At 39.7% G+C, this 18,365-nt stretch overlaps 1 protein-coding gene across 1 annotated transcript in view; it reads left to right on the plus strand.

Moving 5' to 3' along the window:
* SYNPR (synaptoporin) overlaps nucleotides 1-18,365 on the plus strand; it is a 330,920-nt gene that overhangs the window by 89,384 nt on the left and 223,171 nt on the right. The gene's annotated exons all lie outside the window — the stretch shown is intronic.

Raw genomic sequence — 18,365 nt, forward strand, 5'->3', positions numbered from 1 at the left:
TGGTCATTAAGGAAGGATCATATTTTCAATCAGAGATGGCAGTGATGGTGTGCAGTGCTACAGAATGAACCAGGAAAAATAGCATGAAAAAAAATGGCCTTTGATTTTGGCTGAAGAAGTTTATTGATAGCTTTGGAAAGAGGTATTTTATTTATACAGTGTTGCTTCAAGTCAGATTGCGAAGATTTGACAAGTGATTGTGGTGAGATAATTAAGACCACTTGTTGATAGATATTCAAACAAAGCTTCAACCAGGACATTTCTTAGAGTTGAGAAGGACACCTTACATGAAGACGCTGTTGTTGTCAAGATAGGGAAAAATAAATCCTCTGTACTCATGGTCTGTGTTATGAGCTAAATCATGTACCTGCAGAATTCACAATTTGATGTCTTAACCCCCAATATCTCAGAATGTCACTGTATTTAATGGTAAGGTCTTTAAAGATGAATTTAAGTTAAAATGAGGCCCTTAGAGTGGGAACTTAATCCAATATGACTGGTGTCCTTTTAGGAAGTGAAAGAGGCACCAAGAGCATGCATGCACAAAGGGCGACCATGTGAAGCGGCAACAAGAGGGTGGCCGTCTGCAAGCCAAGGGAGGGACCTCAGGAGAATCCAACTCTCTTGACACTTTGATCCTGGACTCCAGCCTCCAGAACTCTGAGAAAATAAATTTCTGTTGTTAAAATCATTTTGCTGCAGCAGCCTGAGCAAACTGATACAGTCTGCAAAATGGAGGAGGGGGTTAAGTGTGGAAAGATGAGCAACCAGTATAGGGAAAGTAGATCTCAGAGAATAAATGTACCTAAAAAAAAAAAAAAAAGCTATGTGATATTTCTTTGTCTTTTACTTTCCTAAAACATTTTAATAATTGTGTTTTCCCACTGGATACACAAATCCAATCCCTTCAAGTTTGGAACCTGGTGTTTAAGCTTCCTAAGATGGAATCAATTTTCCATTCTGCTGTCTTTGTATTGTTGTTGTCTCATAACAAATCACTACCCACTGTTGTGAAGGTGAAGCAGAGAGGGGTACATTGCTCACAAAGCCTTCCATGTCATTATTTTTTATTTAATTGTAATTGGGACAACAATCAATCAGCTAATACCATATTTTGCTTATCTTTCTAGAACATTTGTAGTCTCCCTTTCTGTTTCTTTACCACTGTATGGAATTCTGACATTGATTTGAGTTCAGGAAGACTAAGAAGAATTTTCTTCCTCACCTAAGGAATCCAAAGATTCTTGGAGCTTCTTCAGGTTCTCTTCTTATCTCATGACCATTTTGAAAAGAAGGTCATGAATGAACCATTTTGAGTTACTTCATTTGAATCTTACTATCTAAAGAAGGGAATAAAATTTAAAAGCTGTTGGTGAGGCTCTGTCCTTGTAGATAATCCACTTTCTTTCTGATTTTTGATAGTGCAAATAATCAGCAAGCAGCTAGACAGCTGGAGGAGATACGTAAATGAGTGATAAATTTGTAGATGTCTACATGAAGTGGACATGTTAATCCCCCTTTATCCTCTAAAAGCTTCCCTAGGGGAGGCAGTTCTCTGCCCTATGGAAGATGTTTTTTTCCAAAGCTAGCCCAAGATGGGAACAATGATATTTTAAAATACTTGGCAAGATTTCATTTAGAAAATCAGGCCCTTGAGAGTGCTCTGAAAGGATTGACTCTACCCCCTATCTGGGATTTATTTAATCCTTTCGTTGTTTCTTAGATGAGTTTTCAAAAAACACATTGACAAGCTGTCTAGTGTGCCAATAAAGAATCTATTGGATACTTCCTCTTAATAGAACTTCATAATCTCACTTCTGTAGATGTCTGAAAAATGGAATTTGTACTTGCCCAAAAAATTGTACTGAAGCTTAGCTGTGGTAATTGTATACTGTGGTGTTTAAAATGGACAAATACCACATGGCCTTTTGTCTATGATTTGTGGGCATAGCTGGAAATTTTTAGGCTGGGGGCATAATTTCTAGATGGATCTCTAAGCACTTTGTGGGTTACAAAATAAGAATATCTTCTACTCTCCTGCAGTTTTGAGATTGTTTAGATATCCAGACCCGCTGGGGACAGTAAGGAGTAATTGTATATTTTATGCTATCAGGTTAAACTTTGAATTCATAAGTGAGAACCTTGTAAAAATTTAGAGTATTGAGTTAGAGAAAGACTCCTATATAAATATAGTGCATTCATAAACCCAGAAAATATCATCTAATCCCTGTTGTTGAATTAGAATTTAAATATGGGGGAGAGCCAAGATGGCTGACTAGAAGCAGCTAGCATGCACTGCTCTCACGGACAGAAGAAAGAATGGTGATAAACATTAGACCTTTAACTGGAACATTCAGGTGGACACATTGGGGTTCATCAAGGAAACAACCCATGAAGGACAGAGAGGAATGAGACAAGACGACCACCCACCTGGGATGGCATAGAGCCAGAGGAGGCCCCTGTACCTCGGAAAAATGGTGAGTGAGAGTCCCGAGGAACCCACACTTCTACCATGGACTTTTGCAACCCTGGGCTCAGGAGATCCCCTGGTGAGCCCACCCCACAGAGGCCTCCAGACTGACACTGAGAGCTGTGTGGAGTCTGGGCAGAGAAGCCACTCATGCACACATGGAGTCCCAGGAGCCTTGAATCCCCAGGCATCCTGGCATTAGCCGCTGCAGCTCTGGCAGTGGGGGAGGTCAGGCTCCCTTGCACATCTCCAGGAAAGAAGTAAATTTCCTGAGGCTGAGCAGTGATCAACTTCAGGTTTCACCTTGCAGGATAAGACCCACTTGCCTGGGACTCGAGCCACCTACTGTCTGAGCTTTCAGGCCAGCTCTGACTTCCCTGGGAGGGAGCTCCCAGAGGGAGATGCAAGTCACTATTTTTGCTGCCCTGCAGCCTTCATTGCTGCTGCCCTCAGGTTCTAGAAGGTGTGTGGTGATTCGAGACTGGCACAGCTCCCCAGCACAGCACAGCTGCCCCACAGAGAAGTGGCCAGACTCTTTTCCACCTGAATTCTCATTCCAGCTTCTCACTGAGTGGGACCCCGGACCTGGGACTCTAGCATAACCACTCTGGCTCCACCTCAACACTTTGGTTGGAGGTGGTTCTACATTTTGCTGAGGAGGAAATCACAGAGACAACCCACAGCCCCTCCGCCATTGGAGCTGCAGTAGTACCACCCTAACCACCCTAAGGATGGGGAAGGAACAAACGGCCTGGTTGCTATGCTGGCATTTCCCACACACCACGGCCACTATGCAGAGAGAATCCCAGTCTGTCTTCCCTGCAAGCCCCCAATCCCCACTCTTCAACAGACTGAGCCCCCAGCTTGGGACCGCAGAACAGCCATCCCATGCATGGCTGAGTATATCCAAAGGTAGGGGCTCTATGTTTCCCTGGGAAAGGGCTCTCAGAGGCAACCAACAGCCCCTCTGCCACTGCCACGACAGTGGTTCTGCCACTGCTGCCCTCAATCTGGGGAAAAACAAAAACATATAAAAACAGAGACTATGTCTGGCATGACTCAGTCACCATATAGACAAGAGTCCAGTCACTCCTCCCTGTAAACCTTCCACCCCCTGCTCCTCACCAAGTGAAGGCCCCAGCTTGAGCCAGCAACACAGGCACCCCATCCCTGGCTGAACATTTCCAGTAGCAGTGGCTCTGTGTTTCTCTGAGACGGAACTCCCAGAGGCAACTGAAAGCCCTTCTGCCACTGCCACTGCAGTGATACTGCCTTTGCTGCCCTTGGATTGGGGAAGTAGCAAAGACCCTGGGTGCTTTAACCATGACTCCAGCAAGCTGCAGTTGTCCTAAGGAGAGAGGCCGGTCTGTTTCCCCCATCCGCGCTTCCCCCACAACCCTCGCTCATCACAAGGCACAGCTGCCCCTGGTTTGGGCCCACAGCACAGCAGTTCCACCCCAGGCAGATCACACTGATTGATAGCAGCTCTGAATCTCTCTGGGATAGAGCCCCATGAGATAGGTGAAAAGTCCTCTGCCACAACTACTGCCAAGATCCCTTCCCCTGCTGCCTCCAAGCTGGGGTGAAAACATGAAGCCTGAGCTTGCCTCAGGACTGCAAAGTGCAGCCCAGAAGAATCAAGCAAAGATCTGCAGCTAGCACTTGAGTGGGGAGGAGCCCACACTCTCAGAGCACTGAGAAAGAGCACAGCTGCATTCATGAGGAAATATAGAGGAGCCATGTGGCTGAACAAGAGCCTACCAACTGGCTATTATGCTTATCTACTGGATCACAGCCCAAACTTCAACACCAAAAATCCTTTGATAATATACCCCACTGTGAAACCAAGGGTGAGAACTCAGCTACAAACCCCCTGCAAAAACCCCCAGCCCTCTAAAAACACCCAGAAAAGAAGTCTACTGGCTACTCAAATTATACCATTGTTAAAGGAAATCATGCCACCATAGATGAGAAAGAATCAGTGCAATAACTCTGGCAGCTCAAAAAGCCACAGTGTCTTCTAATCCCAAAAGACCACACTAGTTCCCCAGCAAGGGTACTTAGCCAGGCTGAAATGGCTGAAATGACAGAAATAGAATTCAGAATATGGACAGAAACAAAGATTGCTGATATTCAGAAGAAAGTTAAAACCTAATTCAAGGAATTAGGCTTCCCCTTACTTAGGATAAAATACTATTTATCCCGGCCTATAACATCCTGTATGATAAGACTGCTTTCCTATCCCTCTACTCCATTATAGGCGTCTCTCTACATTAGTCACTATTCTTTCACCACCTTGAGCTTCTTTCTGTTTCTGTAAAGGGGCAAAAGTTTCTACCCCAGTGCCTTTGCACATGCTGAACTCGCAGACCTGTTCATCACCCACCTCTCCCAAGATACTCACATGATTGGCTCTTTCTTCTCATTCAGGCTTTAGTTAATGTGCTAATTTATTAGAGTAATAATTATTGATTGCCTCCTCCAGAGTAGCCACTGTCTCTATCATTTTCTTTTTGTTTGATTCATGGCACTAGTTACTGTCTGATATTTTTTCTTTATTTATTTGATTATTGACTCTTTCCCCCACTAAAATGTGTGCTTTACAAGAACGATACCTATTTTATTCTATATTGTATTCCTAGAGCATAAATGGCTCCCGGTGCATAACAAACCCTTAAAGAGTCATGCCAACATTGTCTTTTTTTTTTTTTTTTTTTTGAGATGGAGTCTCGCTCTGTCGCCCAGGCTGGAGTGCAGTGGCGCGATCTTGGCTCACTGCGAGCTCCGCCTCCCGGGTTCACGCCATTCTCCTGCCTCAGCCTCCCGAGTAGCTGGGACTACAGGCGCGCCACCACGCCCCGCTAATTTTTTTGTATTTTTTTAGTAGAGACGGAGTTTCACCATGTTAGCCAGGATGGTCTCGATCTCCTGAACTCGTGATCGGCCCGCCTCGGCCTCCCAAAGTGCTGGGATTACAAGCATGAGCCACCGCACCCCTCCCCAACATTGTGTTTTTATTGCAGTGAGTTTCATGCCTTACACTAATTTCTCTCCTTAACATTCTCTCCTCGACATCCCATTTTTCCCAAGTGCAACTGATTTAGCTATGTATAAGTTGAGGAAATTATTTCATTTTTAAGGTTTTATCAAAAAGGTTAAAATAAAATCCAGGACTAAGGTAATGTTAATAGATTCTGAAACACATCTGCTGTTAAATGAGTTAAACGTTTAAGAAAGACCACATAAGAAATAAATCTCAATTTACTTAAAAGCAGCAGAAATAATAAGTTTTCTTCCAAAATTTCTTAACAGGATGTGGCATTTTATTACTGGATTTTTAGCCAGTGGTTCTCCAGGCTCTTGAGGCTTAAATAAATGAAATGTACAGTTCTAGGTTTAAGAGGTACTTACTCCTATGTTAGAAGTCACTTTAAGATAAGAAAAGAAGCCTTATTTTATAATTATCAGGTTTAAGCAGATCTGACAGCCTGGAAAGGTACAGTAAAATAGCTTCAGGACAATAGCAAATTTCAGTAAGGCATGCCAACCTATCATGTTTTATGAAATCACATACTTTGAGTTAAGATCTTTCTTTCAGTGTACTACCAAATAAAAGGTTAAAAAAATTAGAATCAACCAGCAAGGATAGAACAAACCAAGTGAGATACATCTTAGATTTTTTTTTTAAACCCTGCTTCATGAAGACACAATTCTCTAGAAAATTGGGATCTATGTTATTAAACAAAAACATTAATTACATGGTTTTATATTTAGCAGAGCACTGTGATTATTCAGAATGTTCTATGTTTCATGATTTTTCCTCTTACTGCCAAGTAGAATCTTTAATAAAACAAGTATAATGGAAATTAGGAGAGTATAGGAAATTTAGCATATAAGAATAAATGAGCATAAGATTTTTTTTATCCCCAGGACATTAAAAATTAAATATTAATAGATCAACTTCAATAAGAAGTTGTATTGGTTCAGAAAGTAAAGAATAAAATTCAGATTATGCATTTTTAGTGTTGACCTATAAATTCATATTGCATTTATTATAAGAACATAAAACCCTTAGAAAGAAAATTGTATAATACAGTGAAATATTTTCAACAAAGGATAATTCTATATGTATTTTTGTGTATAAATTATAGATATTTAGTATACTAATGCTATAAACTACACAAATGCTTATAATTTATCTAGTATAATATTTTGTAGTGTAGCTTTGAGTGTTCAGAATTATAGCATTAAATAACATTCAATTATACAGTGGGAAAGGTATTTACCTTCAAATTCTTTCTCTCTTTAAACTCTTATGGAACTTTGTAAACACACACAAAAATAGATTGAGTAGAATTATAAACCAACACATATTAGTCATTCAGTTTATATTTAGATTGGGGTTCATTTTTTGTCTGTAGATGTCCAGTTGCTCTGCCACCATTCGTCAAAAAGGCTATTCTTTGTCTTTTGAATTCCTTTTGCAACTTTGTCAAATATCATTTGAACATATTTGCTTTGGTCTATTTCTGGGTTCTCTACTGTATTCTATTTATATGTCTTCCCCTCTGCCAATATTGGAGTTTTGATAATTATAAGTAAGCAATAAGTCTTGAAATTGGGTAAACTGATTTCTCTCACTTTATTCTGTTCCGTTCCAACATTGTTTTAGTTACTCTCATTCCTTTGCCTTTCTACGTAAAATCTTGCTGGAGATACGCCAGTATTATCTTATCCTCTTGACATCTGCAGCATCTGTAGTGATATATACCCTGTCTCATTCTTAATATTAGTAATATATACCACCTCTCCTTTTTTTTCCACTGTTATTTATTTATATTGTTATTTTAATTATTTGCTTCCTTTTCCTTATCTTGGGTTTATTTTGCTCCCCCCCCCCTTTTTTTTTAAAGAGTCAGTCTTGCAGTGTGAAAGTTTAGATTACTGATTTAGGATTTTAAAAATCTTTTCTAATGTTTAAGTAGTTTGTACTATAAATATGTTTCTTAGCACTGTGTGCTAAGAATACACAAACTGTGTATTACACATTGTGATAATGTGTTTTTATTTTCATTCAATTCAATGTATTTTAAAAACTTTCTTTTGAGACTTTTTGAAAATCATAAATGTACTATGCTGAGTGTGTTTTTTAGTTTCCAAGTGTTTGGGGGAATTTTTATGTAACATTTCTGTTATTGAATTTCTAGTTGGGTTTCATTGAGTATTCTGTATAATTTTAATTCTTTTAAATTCGTTGAGTTTTGTTTTATGGCCTTGGATATGGCCTGTCTTTGTATGTGTTCATAGGAGCTTGAAAAGTATGTGTATTCTGCTGTTGAAAAGTGTATGTATTTTGCTGTCATTTGGTGAAAAGTTCCATAATGCTGATTAGATTCTGTTGGTTGGTGATATTCTTGAGTTATTCTATATCCTTGCCCTTTTTCTTTCTAGTTGTTTCATCAGTTATTGGAAGGAGGTGTTAATGTCCCTAACAACAGTTGTGGATTTGCCTTTCTCTCTTTTCAGTTCTACCGGTTTTTGCTTCAACTGGAAGTTTGTAGCTCCGTTTTTTGGTACATACACATTTAGAACTGCTGTGTCTCCTTGGATTAAACTTTTTGGCCTTACATGATGTCTCTTTCTGTCTTTGTTAATTTTCTTTGCTCTGAAGTTTACTTTATCTCATTTTAATATTGCTACTCTTGCTTTCTTTTGATTACTGTTTGTATTACTTTTTCAATTCTTTTACTTTCAACATGTCTACATTTTTATAGCTGTAGTGAATTTCTTTTAGATAGCATATTGTTGGGTAATGTATTTTAATTTGTTCTTCCAATCTCTTTCTTGTAACTGGTGTATTTAGACCATTTACATTTAATGTTACTATCTATATGTTAAAGCCTGCCATTTTATTTCTTGTTTTCTGTTCATTCTCTGTATTGTTTGTCTGACTCCCTCTGTTTATTGTTTCTCTTCTTCCTTTTTCCTGCCTTCCTGTGGATTACTGAAACATCTTTTTAAATTTCATTTTGATTTACTCTAATGCTTTTAAGTGTACATCTTTGTATAGCTTTTTTAGGGGTTCCTTCAGGCATTTATGTACGCACAACTTACCAAATCTACAAGTATCAACATTTTACCATTTCAAGTAAAGTACAGAAAACTTACCTCCTTCTGCTTTCCTTTTCTGTCCCCAGCAGTTTATAATAGTATTTTAAATATTTCTTTTAAATACACTTACAACTACATCAGACAATGTTATTATTTTCACCATCTTGATGATCTAATGTGAAAATAAACTGTGACTTCCTTTTAATTGATTTTGTCTGGTTTGTCTGGTTAACTCCTTTGTTTATTGAAACTGTTACCACCTTCTCACTTATCAGTTGGCACAAATATGATTTACTCTGGGATCTGTTAGCCTCAGTTAGAAGATGCCACACTGTGTGTCTTCCTCAAATCCGGAACCTAGCTCCATGGAGGTTAACTAACCTTATATTGTGACCCTCACACCAGTATCCACAAGCTATACATCATAACCTGTGAATAAGTATCATGGAAGTAAGGGCCACACCCAGTTTCCCTTAGAGAATTGAATATATAAAGTAGTAGGAAGTTCCTACACCTTTCCTAATCTGGTTTTCAGTCTGCTAAGCAGCTGTCTTTCAAATCTAGAGGGAGACAATCAGGTTATCAGCATTCTCACATATTTAAAAAAAATGAAACTGAATTCCCTTATTTAAAAAATGTTTATGGCCCCTATGTATTCATATCAAAATAACCACAAGGAAAATAAAAACTTTCACTTGAAAAAAATATATTTTCACCATCAAAAATAATTTAGAAAACTCAAGAAGGGAAGGAAACTGTGTTCTATTTGCCCATAACCTGACTCTACTTGGTTTCCCCTGATATAACGGTAGCAGGAGGGGTGCCTCATTACTGCTGAGTGGCGATGGAAATCCATGCTCCCAAGGTGATCTTCCGTATTCTCCCAGGGCCATTGTTACTGCCCAAAGGCATGGAAGTCCTGGCTCCCTACTCAACCTTCCCTGACACCACCCAGGTTGGGTTTGGAGGTGAGAGTGAGGGAGTAGTTAGGGTTCATTACAGCCTGGTAAATTTGGAAGTCTAGGTTTCCCACTTGACCTTTGCTGGCACGGATGGAAGTAGGGCCACAGTTGTTTTCAGTGGTGTTTGACTGGCATAGACTAGCTGTATTCTTAAAGTTTTCTTGCCAGGTTGTTGTTTTCTTGGTCCTTTGTCTAGAAAGAGAAGACTTTTGTTGGAACTTACTCTGTCTGCCGTCATTGGTATATCCAGATTGCTGGCTTTTCCATCTCCACGCCTGAGATGTATGAGGCCAAAAGAAAACTCAGGGAACACACCACTGTGTCTATTCAGCAGAGCCAAGGTCCCTGGCCAATCTGCCTTTTTCTCCTCCTTTCGGAGTCCTCTTATGTGTGTGTTATGTATAATTTCTAGGGTTTTTAGTTGTACTTAGCAGGAGAAACAATGAAAAGTATTTCTACTCCATCTTCCCTCTGTGCTGTTTTTTACTTTCCCACCTCTTGCCTTTTTCTTATTTACTTACCGAAGAGAGGAGGGGTTTTGGTTTTTGTTGTTTTGAAGAATTTCCAACATTCTGGATTGGATGGTTGTATTCTTTTGTATCACTTAATTCATTATTCTATCACCTATGTTACTACTATCTGCTCATTAGAACTAGAGACTTGATTTACTTCAGGTTTAATTCTTTAGACTATTTTATGGAAAGTGTTGTAGAGATTTTCACACTAGGAGGTGCCAAACATTTAGTCATTTCACTCCTAGTGAGTTTAAGGTTTACAAGAGTTAGCACACCCTTTTCCCAACCACATTCTGAATGGATAATAAAATGAAGTAGTAGCACTGGAGATCAAGGGTTAAATTGGAAAACAGCATAAAATAAGATGCAGTACCTCCCAAGAGAAAAGAATAGAGCTGAACCGAGAGTGTCCTTTATCTTTTCCATATTTATTAAGCAGACAAGTCACTCCACCTCTCCTGGAGCGGCATAGCTAACGAATAAAAGAGGCCAGGACCGGGTACAGTGGCTCATGCCTGTGATCCTACCACTTTGGGAGCCGAGATGGGCAAATAGCCTGAGCGCAGGAGTTCAAGACCAACTTGGGCAACACAGTGAAACCCCATCTCTTCTAAAATACAAAAAAATATCCAGGCATGGTTGCAGTGAGCTGAGATAGCACCACTGCACTCCAGCCTAGGCAACAGAGCGAGACTCTGTATCCAAATAAATAAATGAAAATAAAAGAGGCCAGGAGCTACACTAATAGAACTCCTATTGTATGAAGCAAAGAACAGGAATGGGAAATAGCACTCCTCCCTGCAATGACACCAAAAAGAACATCTTTGCTTCATAAAAATCTCCTCTATAATAGTTTAATAAATGGATGGCAGTGGTGACTTTAGTTATTAATACTGTAGTGCTTACTTGAAATTTGCTAAGTACTAGATCTGAAATGTCCTCACCATATGCACATACATACACAAAAGGGTAACTATGTGTGGTGATGAATGTGTTGCTTAATTCAATTGTGGTAATTGTTAAACAATGGCTATATATATTAAGTATTCACATTGTGTACAATTTTTATTTGTCAATTATACCTCAATAAAGCTATAAGAAATTAGTCATTGTTTTTTACGGATGACTTCCATGTATGTCACATGACACCAATTTTTGATTATAGTGGGAATTCAGAATTGCCTTCAAGAAATTAATTTACTGCAGTAAAATATAAATAATTTGGTGGAATATAGATATGGCAATAATTGTAAGTATATTTAAAGGCTTGGTATTTCAGAAACCTTGATCAAACATCTAATGACATCTCTGTATCAACATGAATACTCAGAGAAGCAAAATGCCTTCTTCAAAGTATCACATCAATTTGAGGGCAGTCAGTGCTGGATCTGAAATTCAGTCATCTAATGCCTACTTCATTTGCTCCTTTCCAGCTATGCTTTTCCCTGAACAAGTGCAGAGAGGATTGTGTGCCCTTAGGCTAGAGTCCTAAACATTTTATTGCAACACTGTGAAGGCAGGGCTTAAATATCTTATTTATTGCTGTATATTCAGCATCTAGTGGAGTGAGTGTGCAATAAACATTCTTAGAGGTTTTTTACATATTAACATATATCTTCCACAAATATCATTTTTTACTTCTACACAGAGCATCCTTTATTGAGATTCAATTAAGAACAATTTATCAGCTCTCTCCTTTCCCCAAAGTCTAGCTATTTATGATAATGTCTTTCTTTGACTACGATGTGTAATTTTATGTTTCTTTTATCTCAACCAGTCAGTGTCAGGAACAAGCCTCATAATTCCCTAACCGTGGTTAGGTTTTATCCTAGAAAAGGAAAGAACAATATGTCCTGACTAAAATAAATCAGTTCATGATAGTTAAAAGACCATTCATTGAAATGATAGAATATACAAACATTTGGCAGAGTTCTTATTTTAAGCCTTTCCATTAATATTTTTAGCAGACATTTATGGAGCCCCTACTGTGTGTGTGGGACTGTGTTAAATGCTTTACATTGTTTTTTCTCATCAAAACACCATAACAATCCTATGAGTTCGTTGTTTTTATTTCCCCCTCTTTTGAAAAATAAAAACTGGGATGTAGAGATGTAACATAACTTGTCCAAGGAAGCATGGCCATGGTGTTGATGCTGGATTCAATTTTAGATTTTTCTAACTAGAGAGAAGAGCTCTTACGCTCTATTCAGACCTGTATTTGAATTTAATAGTTTAGGAGGCATGCTTGAGGTAGAAAAAGCACGTGATTCCAATGGCCTCAGCTCTTACAACTACAGCTTTAACAACTACAGCTTTATGACCTAATACAAACTACGCATACAAACTTCAGTCATCTACCCTACTTCCTCAATTTTTTCATTGTATTGCTACCTCCTGTACTATTATTTACTTAAAATTCACTAAATACCCTTCTTTAAGAAGATAGCTCTGAAAATAAGTATAATGAAGATAATAGCATTAAATTCTTCCCCAATACTCCACAATGCTTTGAACAGGACTACTATTTTCCCCTCCTCCTTCCTCCCCTGTTTCCTTCCTTTTTCTTTCGGAGGTTAGCAAGTGTTATGGAGGTGTTAAGGACATGGTGGCACCAAACTGAGTCTTACTTCTTGATGTAATAGAAAACATTTAAAAAATAATGGATAAGGGAGTAATTTTCTGATGGTGTGATTCAATGTGATTTAATATTGTACATCACCTAATATCACCTCTCATTTTAAGTATGTGCTCCACAGTTTGAGATGCACTTGCTTGAACTCTGAGCATTTTTGTGAAAATCTAATGAAACAATGGATTTGAACTCACTCAGCAAACGGGAAAGTTCTTTTGCAGCTCTTCCCTTTGGACTAAAGGAACATCAATCCGTAACCTGGCTGTAACATTAATAGCACCTCTGGCTGGTCTCCCTCCTACAGCTAATTTAGATTTTTTCCAATACTAACTATAAACTGTTTAGTAGCTGAGAACTGAAGGTACATAAACTTCATGTGAGGTCAGGTGGAAGAGAAATCACTGGTTACACATGTGAGGAAACACATATAATACGCTGTTTATGCTTCTGATGATGGGAGCTGTCAACAGCTCTTTATGCAACACATACCTATGTGCTGTGGACTTCATTGAGACAAAACAAATGGGGGTTCTAACCTCGGAGAACTCCAAGTTTTGCATAGACTATCAAAACTGGGACTCAAGGCCACGTGTTAGTCTTGTCAAGACCTTGCTAGAGAAGTGTTGAATTATATATGGGAAATCCTGAATAGCTAGATGCTTATTCATCTTTATTTTACCTCCTGCAACACAAACTGGGCCCCAGTAATGCATCAAGTACTACGGTCAGTGCTAATTATTTTGGTAGCACTCAGCTGACATATACAGAGTGCTGACTACAAGTGAGGCTCCATGGGCATCAGCGTCACACCCTCCTCACAACTGTCTGTAATTAATCCTTATTCTATAGAAAGGAAATGGAGGCATAGAGAACGCACATGCTAAATGGTCAAGTGAGATTTGAACCCTGCTTCAATTGACCCCACAATCTTAGCTGTAGCTATTGAGCCTTATTGTCTTACCCCAAAAACAAAGAAATAAATTTATTTTACTCTGTAGGAGTTCCCGAGTCCTATTGCCACCTGCCATCTTAGAAGGCATGGGCAGTGCCAAGTTCTGGAGTAATGACAAGGTGTCTGCCTTCTTCTTTAACAAGCTTTGTTGGAATCGTTCAGATGGCATTCTTAATGTTCCCCAAACCTGCTTTGTGTTTGTTTAATTATAATATAGTCTGGCACTTTTACATTTAATTTTCTTGTTTGGTTGTAATTATCTTCCATGAGAGTAAGAGCAGAGTTGGATTATATTTATTTCCTTTCTTCCTTCCTTCCTTTCTTTCTTTATTTTCCCTCTTGAGCACACAAATCTGATCATGACTCACTAGGTTTTGATGAGCCTCAATTCTGGGTGAATGACCTCAGATCAGCCTTCAGAGGAGGAGCTGTGCCTCCAGCCAGGGTCAGCCTGGTGGGAGCTAGGGAGGCTGCTCAGGCACCTCGCGGAGCAAAGAGCAGCATGGCACTGCTGTAGGTCAGCACAGAAAGCACACTGCCTCCCTCAGCAGCTGATGGTGTGGCTCAAGTCAGAGGAAAGCCTCACCAAGACAGTGGGGACTCTGCTGAGTGGTCTCTGCTCTTCTTTTCAGATAATTAGAATATTTCAAAACAATGGCAGTGATCTCTCAAGAATCTCATTTCTCTGGGATCAGTTTATATTTGGCTTCCTAGTCCTATTAGGAAAATTGCCTTTTCTCGAATCAGGACTATCCTTTAATAGATGATACAGTGTTTCAAAGAGCAGAAATGTCTTCTACTGGCATACAATGTTTATGCTCACATAATGATCTGACTTGATGGCCACAACAGCCCCACAAGGGTTTTCTGTAATTTAGTTATTTGCATATGACCATTGCAATTTTCACCATATCCATTCTTATATCCAAATATGTAACTCAATATTTTTCATTCAGTCACTCTATTTTATTTAAATAAAGGTAAATGTTTTACCATACAGTTATGTTAGAATTCCACAATGTTTACAAGGGAGGGTAAAAATCTGTGAGGTCCGTAAATGGACCTCATATCTCTTATCCTTTAGAATTTCCCACTGGCATGTCTGTCTTAATGACCTCAAAATGTCACTAGTTTCTGTAGCCCCCACTTCTTTCGATACTTTAGTTTACTGCTATCTAAAGAGAATCTTAGCATCATTATGATCCTATGTGATTGAAACAACTTTAAATGTACTTTTCTATGTCTTTTACATTTCTTTAGCAGCCAAAACAAAAAATCCTTTCAGAATTTGGAAAATGGGAGGTGAAAGGCAGAGTGGGAAAGAAAATAGGAACACACAGTCATAGCCACAGAGGTCAAGTTGAACCACTTAACCACTGGTGGTTCATCCTTCTAGGCCAAAAGAATGAGTGAGGGAAATAGGAAGAAAGGCATTATATGGTGGAGGCTATTGAGGGTATTTGGGATTTGAGATAAGAGGTTACAAAGCAGCCTTGGAGTGTGGGAGAATTGGGTGGCAGAGGGACAAAGCTACTGAGGCCGACTGCTATGTGTCACAGATTGGGTTAGCTAGGAAGTAAACCCTCAGTTAGAGACTAGATTGAAGAAATGGATCAGAGAATACTTGGATCACTGGATCAACACCTGGGGAGAGCAAAGGGTGGGAGCAGGCTGGGGCAGAGGAAGGAGGTGAGCTACATTATAGTCACAGGACATATAGCAGCTGAGCTCACTCTGCTGGGAGCTCTAAAGGCAGGATGACCCTCAGAGCTCTTTCCAGCTGGGATGAGGGGCCTGGACTTGGGTACCCATGATGGGTTATTGAATGTGGGTTGTCTGAGGAAGAGTGAGCAACTTTGAATGAGGCAGCCCTGCTCAACTAAGGTGATTCCCGGAGGAGCTGATGGCAGAGCATTCCCAGCAAGCGGTGTGACCAGAAACTAAGATCATATGTGCTTTATTCCTGAATTCCTGAGGGATATCTGGAAGGCATATCACAGCATCACCTATCCTGTGAGTTATAAACTGGACTTCATTTAATATTTTTCAAAAGCCCAAGTAAAGTTTGGAGCTCCTTTTTTTTTTTTTTTTTTTTTTTTTTTTGAGACAGAGTCTCACTCTGTCACCCAGGCTGGAGTGCCGTGATGCAATCTCGGCTCACTGCAACCTCCACCTCCTGGGTTCAAGCGATTCTCCTGCCTCAGCCTCCTGAGCACCTGGGATTACAGGCAAGCACCACCACACCTGGCTAATGTGTGTGTGTGTGTGTGTGTATTTTTAGTAGAGATGGGGTTTCACCATGTTGGCTAGGGTGGTCTCAATCTTCTGACTTCATGATCCACCCACCTCAGCCTCCCAAAGTGGCTCATGCCTGGGATTACAGGCGTGAGTCACCACGCCCAGCCTGGAGTTCCTTTTGGAACGATGCATTTAAAGTAAGAGTGTGCAGAGACTGAGCCACATGAGGCCCCAGAAATTATTAGATTTATACTCAGAAATTTAATATTAGGCTTCCAAAGCCATTAATTGATACTGCTCACACAAAACAAATTCCCATAAATAGGAAAAAACTGAGATGGGGGAAAGTGGCTTTTGTTATATTTTCATAAAACAGTCATGCTGACTTCCAAAATTAGATCTTTTTGGACTCTGCATAAGGAGATTTAGAGTTTTGGCCACATCTGGGTTTTATTTTTACCAAATTTTGATCAGCAAGAGTAAAAGCGGTGATCTCTTTGGAGTTGTTGTCAGATAAATTAGGAATAGAAGAATGTGTTTTAATGAGCCTATTCTTGTGCATAATGCATTATGTGACAGTATACTGTAACAAACTTGCACATCTTGTACATGTACCCCAGAACCTAAAAGTTGACAAAAAAAAAAAAAGTATATAGAGTGGATGGAATGAATCAAGTAACCAAAATCTACCTTAAGCGTAAAAAATACCAAAACCTACCTTAAGTGTAAAAAAGGGGGAAAAGAAGGAATTGTTAGGGTCAATACATCTGCAGCACAGTCTACAATGATGTTATAACTTTAGCTTCATTCTCAGGTAGGCTCTCCCAATGATGGAAATTGGCAAACTTATCATCCCAGATTCAGTTCTGAGCAGAAAGGTATCTCTCCTACCAATCATTCCAGCCAACTCAGTAAGACTGATACTGTTTGGTTTTGATTGGCTCACTTGAGTCATATGCCCATCCCTGAACCAATCACTGAGGTTGGCAGGTAAGGTATCTGCATTGACCAGGTGGGTATTATGTGCCCACCCCGACGCTGAGGCATCCCATCAGCCCCTTTGTAACCACGAAGATTGAATATCCGGTAGGGGTGATTCCCAAGGGAAAATCAACATGCTGTCATCATAAAATGGATAAATGAATGTCAAGAACACCTGGCATGTACCATCTTTTCAGACCAAGGTGAAAATTCTGCCTCTGCCACTTTTATCTGGCAAGTTATTTCTATTCTGTTTCCTTCACTGTTCTCACATATAAAGTGGAGCAGATGATTCTGACTTTGCAGGATTGTTGTAAGTATAGTTGTTAATGTGTAAATAAAAGCTCTTTGGACTATAGAAGGTGCTCATTAACTAAGAACTATCATTGTAGTTAATAGCAAGCCCACTCTGGGCTCTGTGCTGGTGTTTCCACAAGTATTAACTCACTTCAATTAGAAACCTATGGAAGCCTTTAAATTGGACCAAGCATCTAATGACTTCCCCCTTTTCACAGGATGTTTAATATTATCCTAGCACCATGAAGAGAAAACCATGTGATAGCTCAGCATTTTTACCCTGCACACAAATTAGGAACAAGAAAATCATTCTGTCTCTAAAGATCATGATAAACAAATGTGTTTTTGTTGCCTAATTTTGAATTTTAATCAAAAGATAGAACAGAAATAGATAGAATTCTTCAGGGTACATTTAGCAAAGCCCAAATAGCAAGAACACACCCTCCAAATGGTACCCAGGTGGCTGTTAAGTACATCAAAGGCAGGAAACCCAGGAAAGGACGAATGAATGTGAAATTCAAGTGTGATGCCTTTTGATGTGAGCCACTGAAAGGTTAGAGATAAATGAAAGTGTACACCTAAAAGAAAGGGATCTGAGCTGACCCCTAAAAGAAGGTAGGGTGTCATCACCGACTGCTTACTGAGGACACACATCTCATCTGCTATTGTGGGGATGCAATGCCAATAGCACCATGTGAGACAAAATAGAGCCTGTTGTGCGTCTTGTGGTCAGACGGACCTGGATATGCATCCTGTTATGTGAACTCGGGAAAAATGTTTAATTCCCAGGACTTCGGGTTTCCCATTCCTTCACACATTCCCAGTAATGCTCTGGCTCCAGGCTAACGGATTTTTTTTTTTAACTCTCTTAAAAATGCACCCCTCCTCGGGGCCTTCCCCCACATTGTTCCTTTGGCCTGGAATGCTCATCTCTAACTTCGCTGGCTACTCAGCCAAGACCTCCTCCTTCCTGGAAGCTGTCTTTGCTTTCCTGTATTCATTGTGCCTTCATAGCCCACTCAACTCCTCCAGAGCCCCCTGCGCTCTTCTTTGCATCTGTTGTTAGACCATCAGCCCCATGCAGCTGGAAATCACTCTATGATCCCAGTTGGAAACTCAATGCCAAGAATAGTGCAGGGCCATAGTAAGTCCTTGATATTTGTTTAATGAATTAGTCATCATCAAAATAAGGTATACTGCATTTCAT

The sequence above is a fragment of the Macaca fascicularis genome, chromosome 2 (assembly GCF_037993035.2).
Source record: "Macaca fascicularis isolate 582-1 chromosome 2, T2T-MFA8v1.1".
In the NCBI taxonomy this organism is placed as follows: domain Eukaryota; kingdom Metazoa; phylum Chordata; class Mammalia; order Primates; family Cercopithecidae; genus Macaca; species Macaca fascicularis.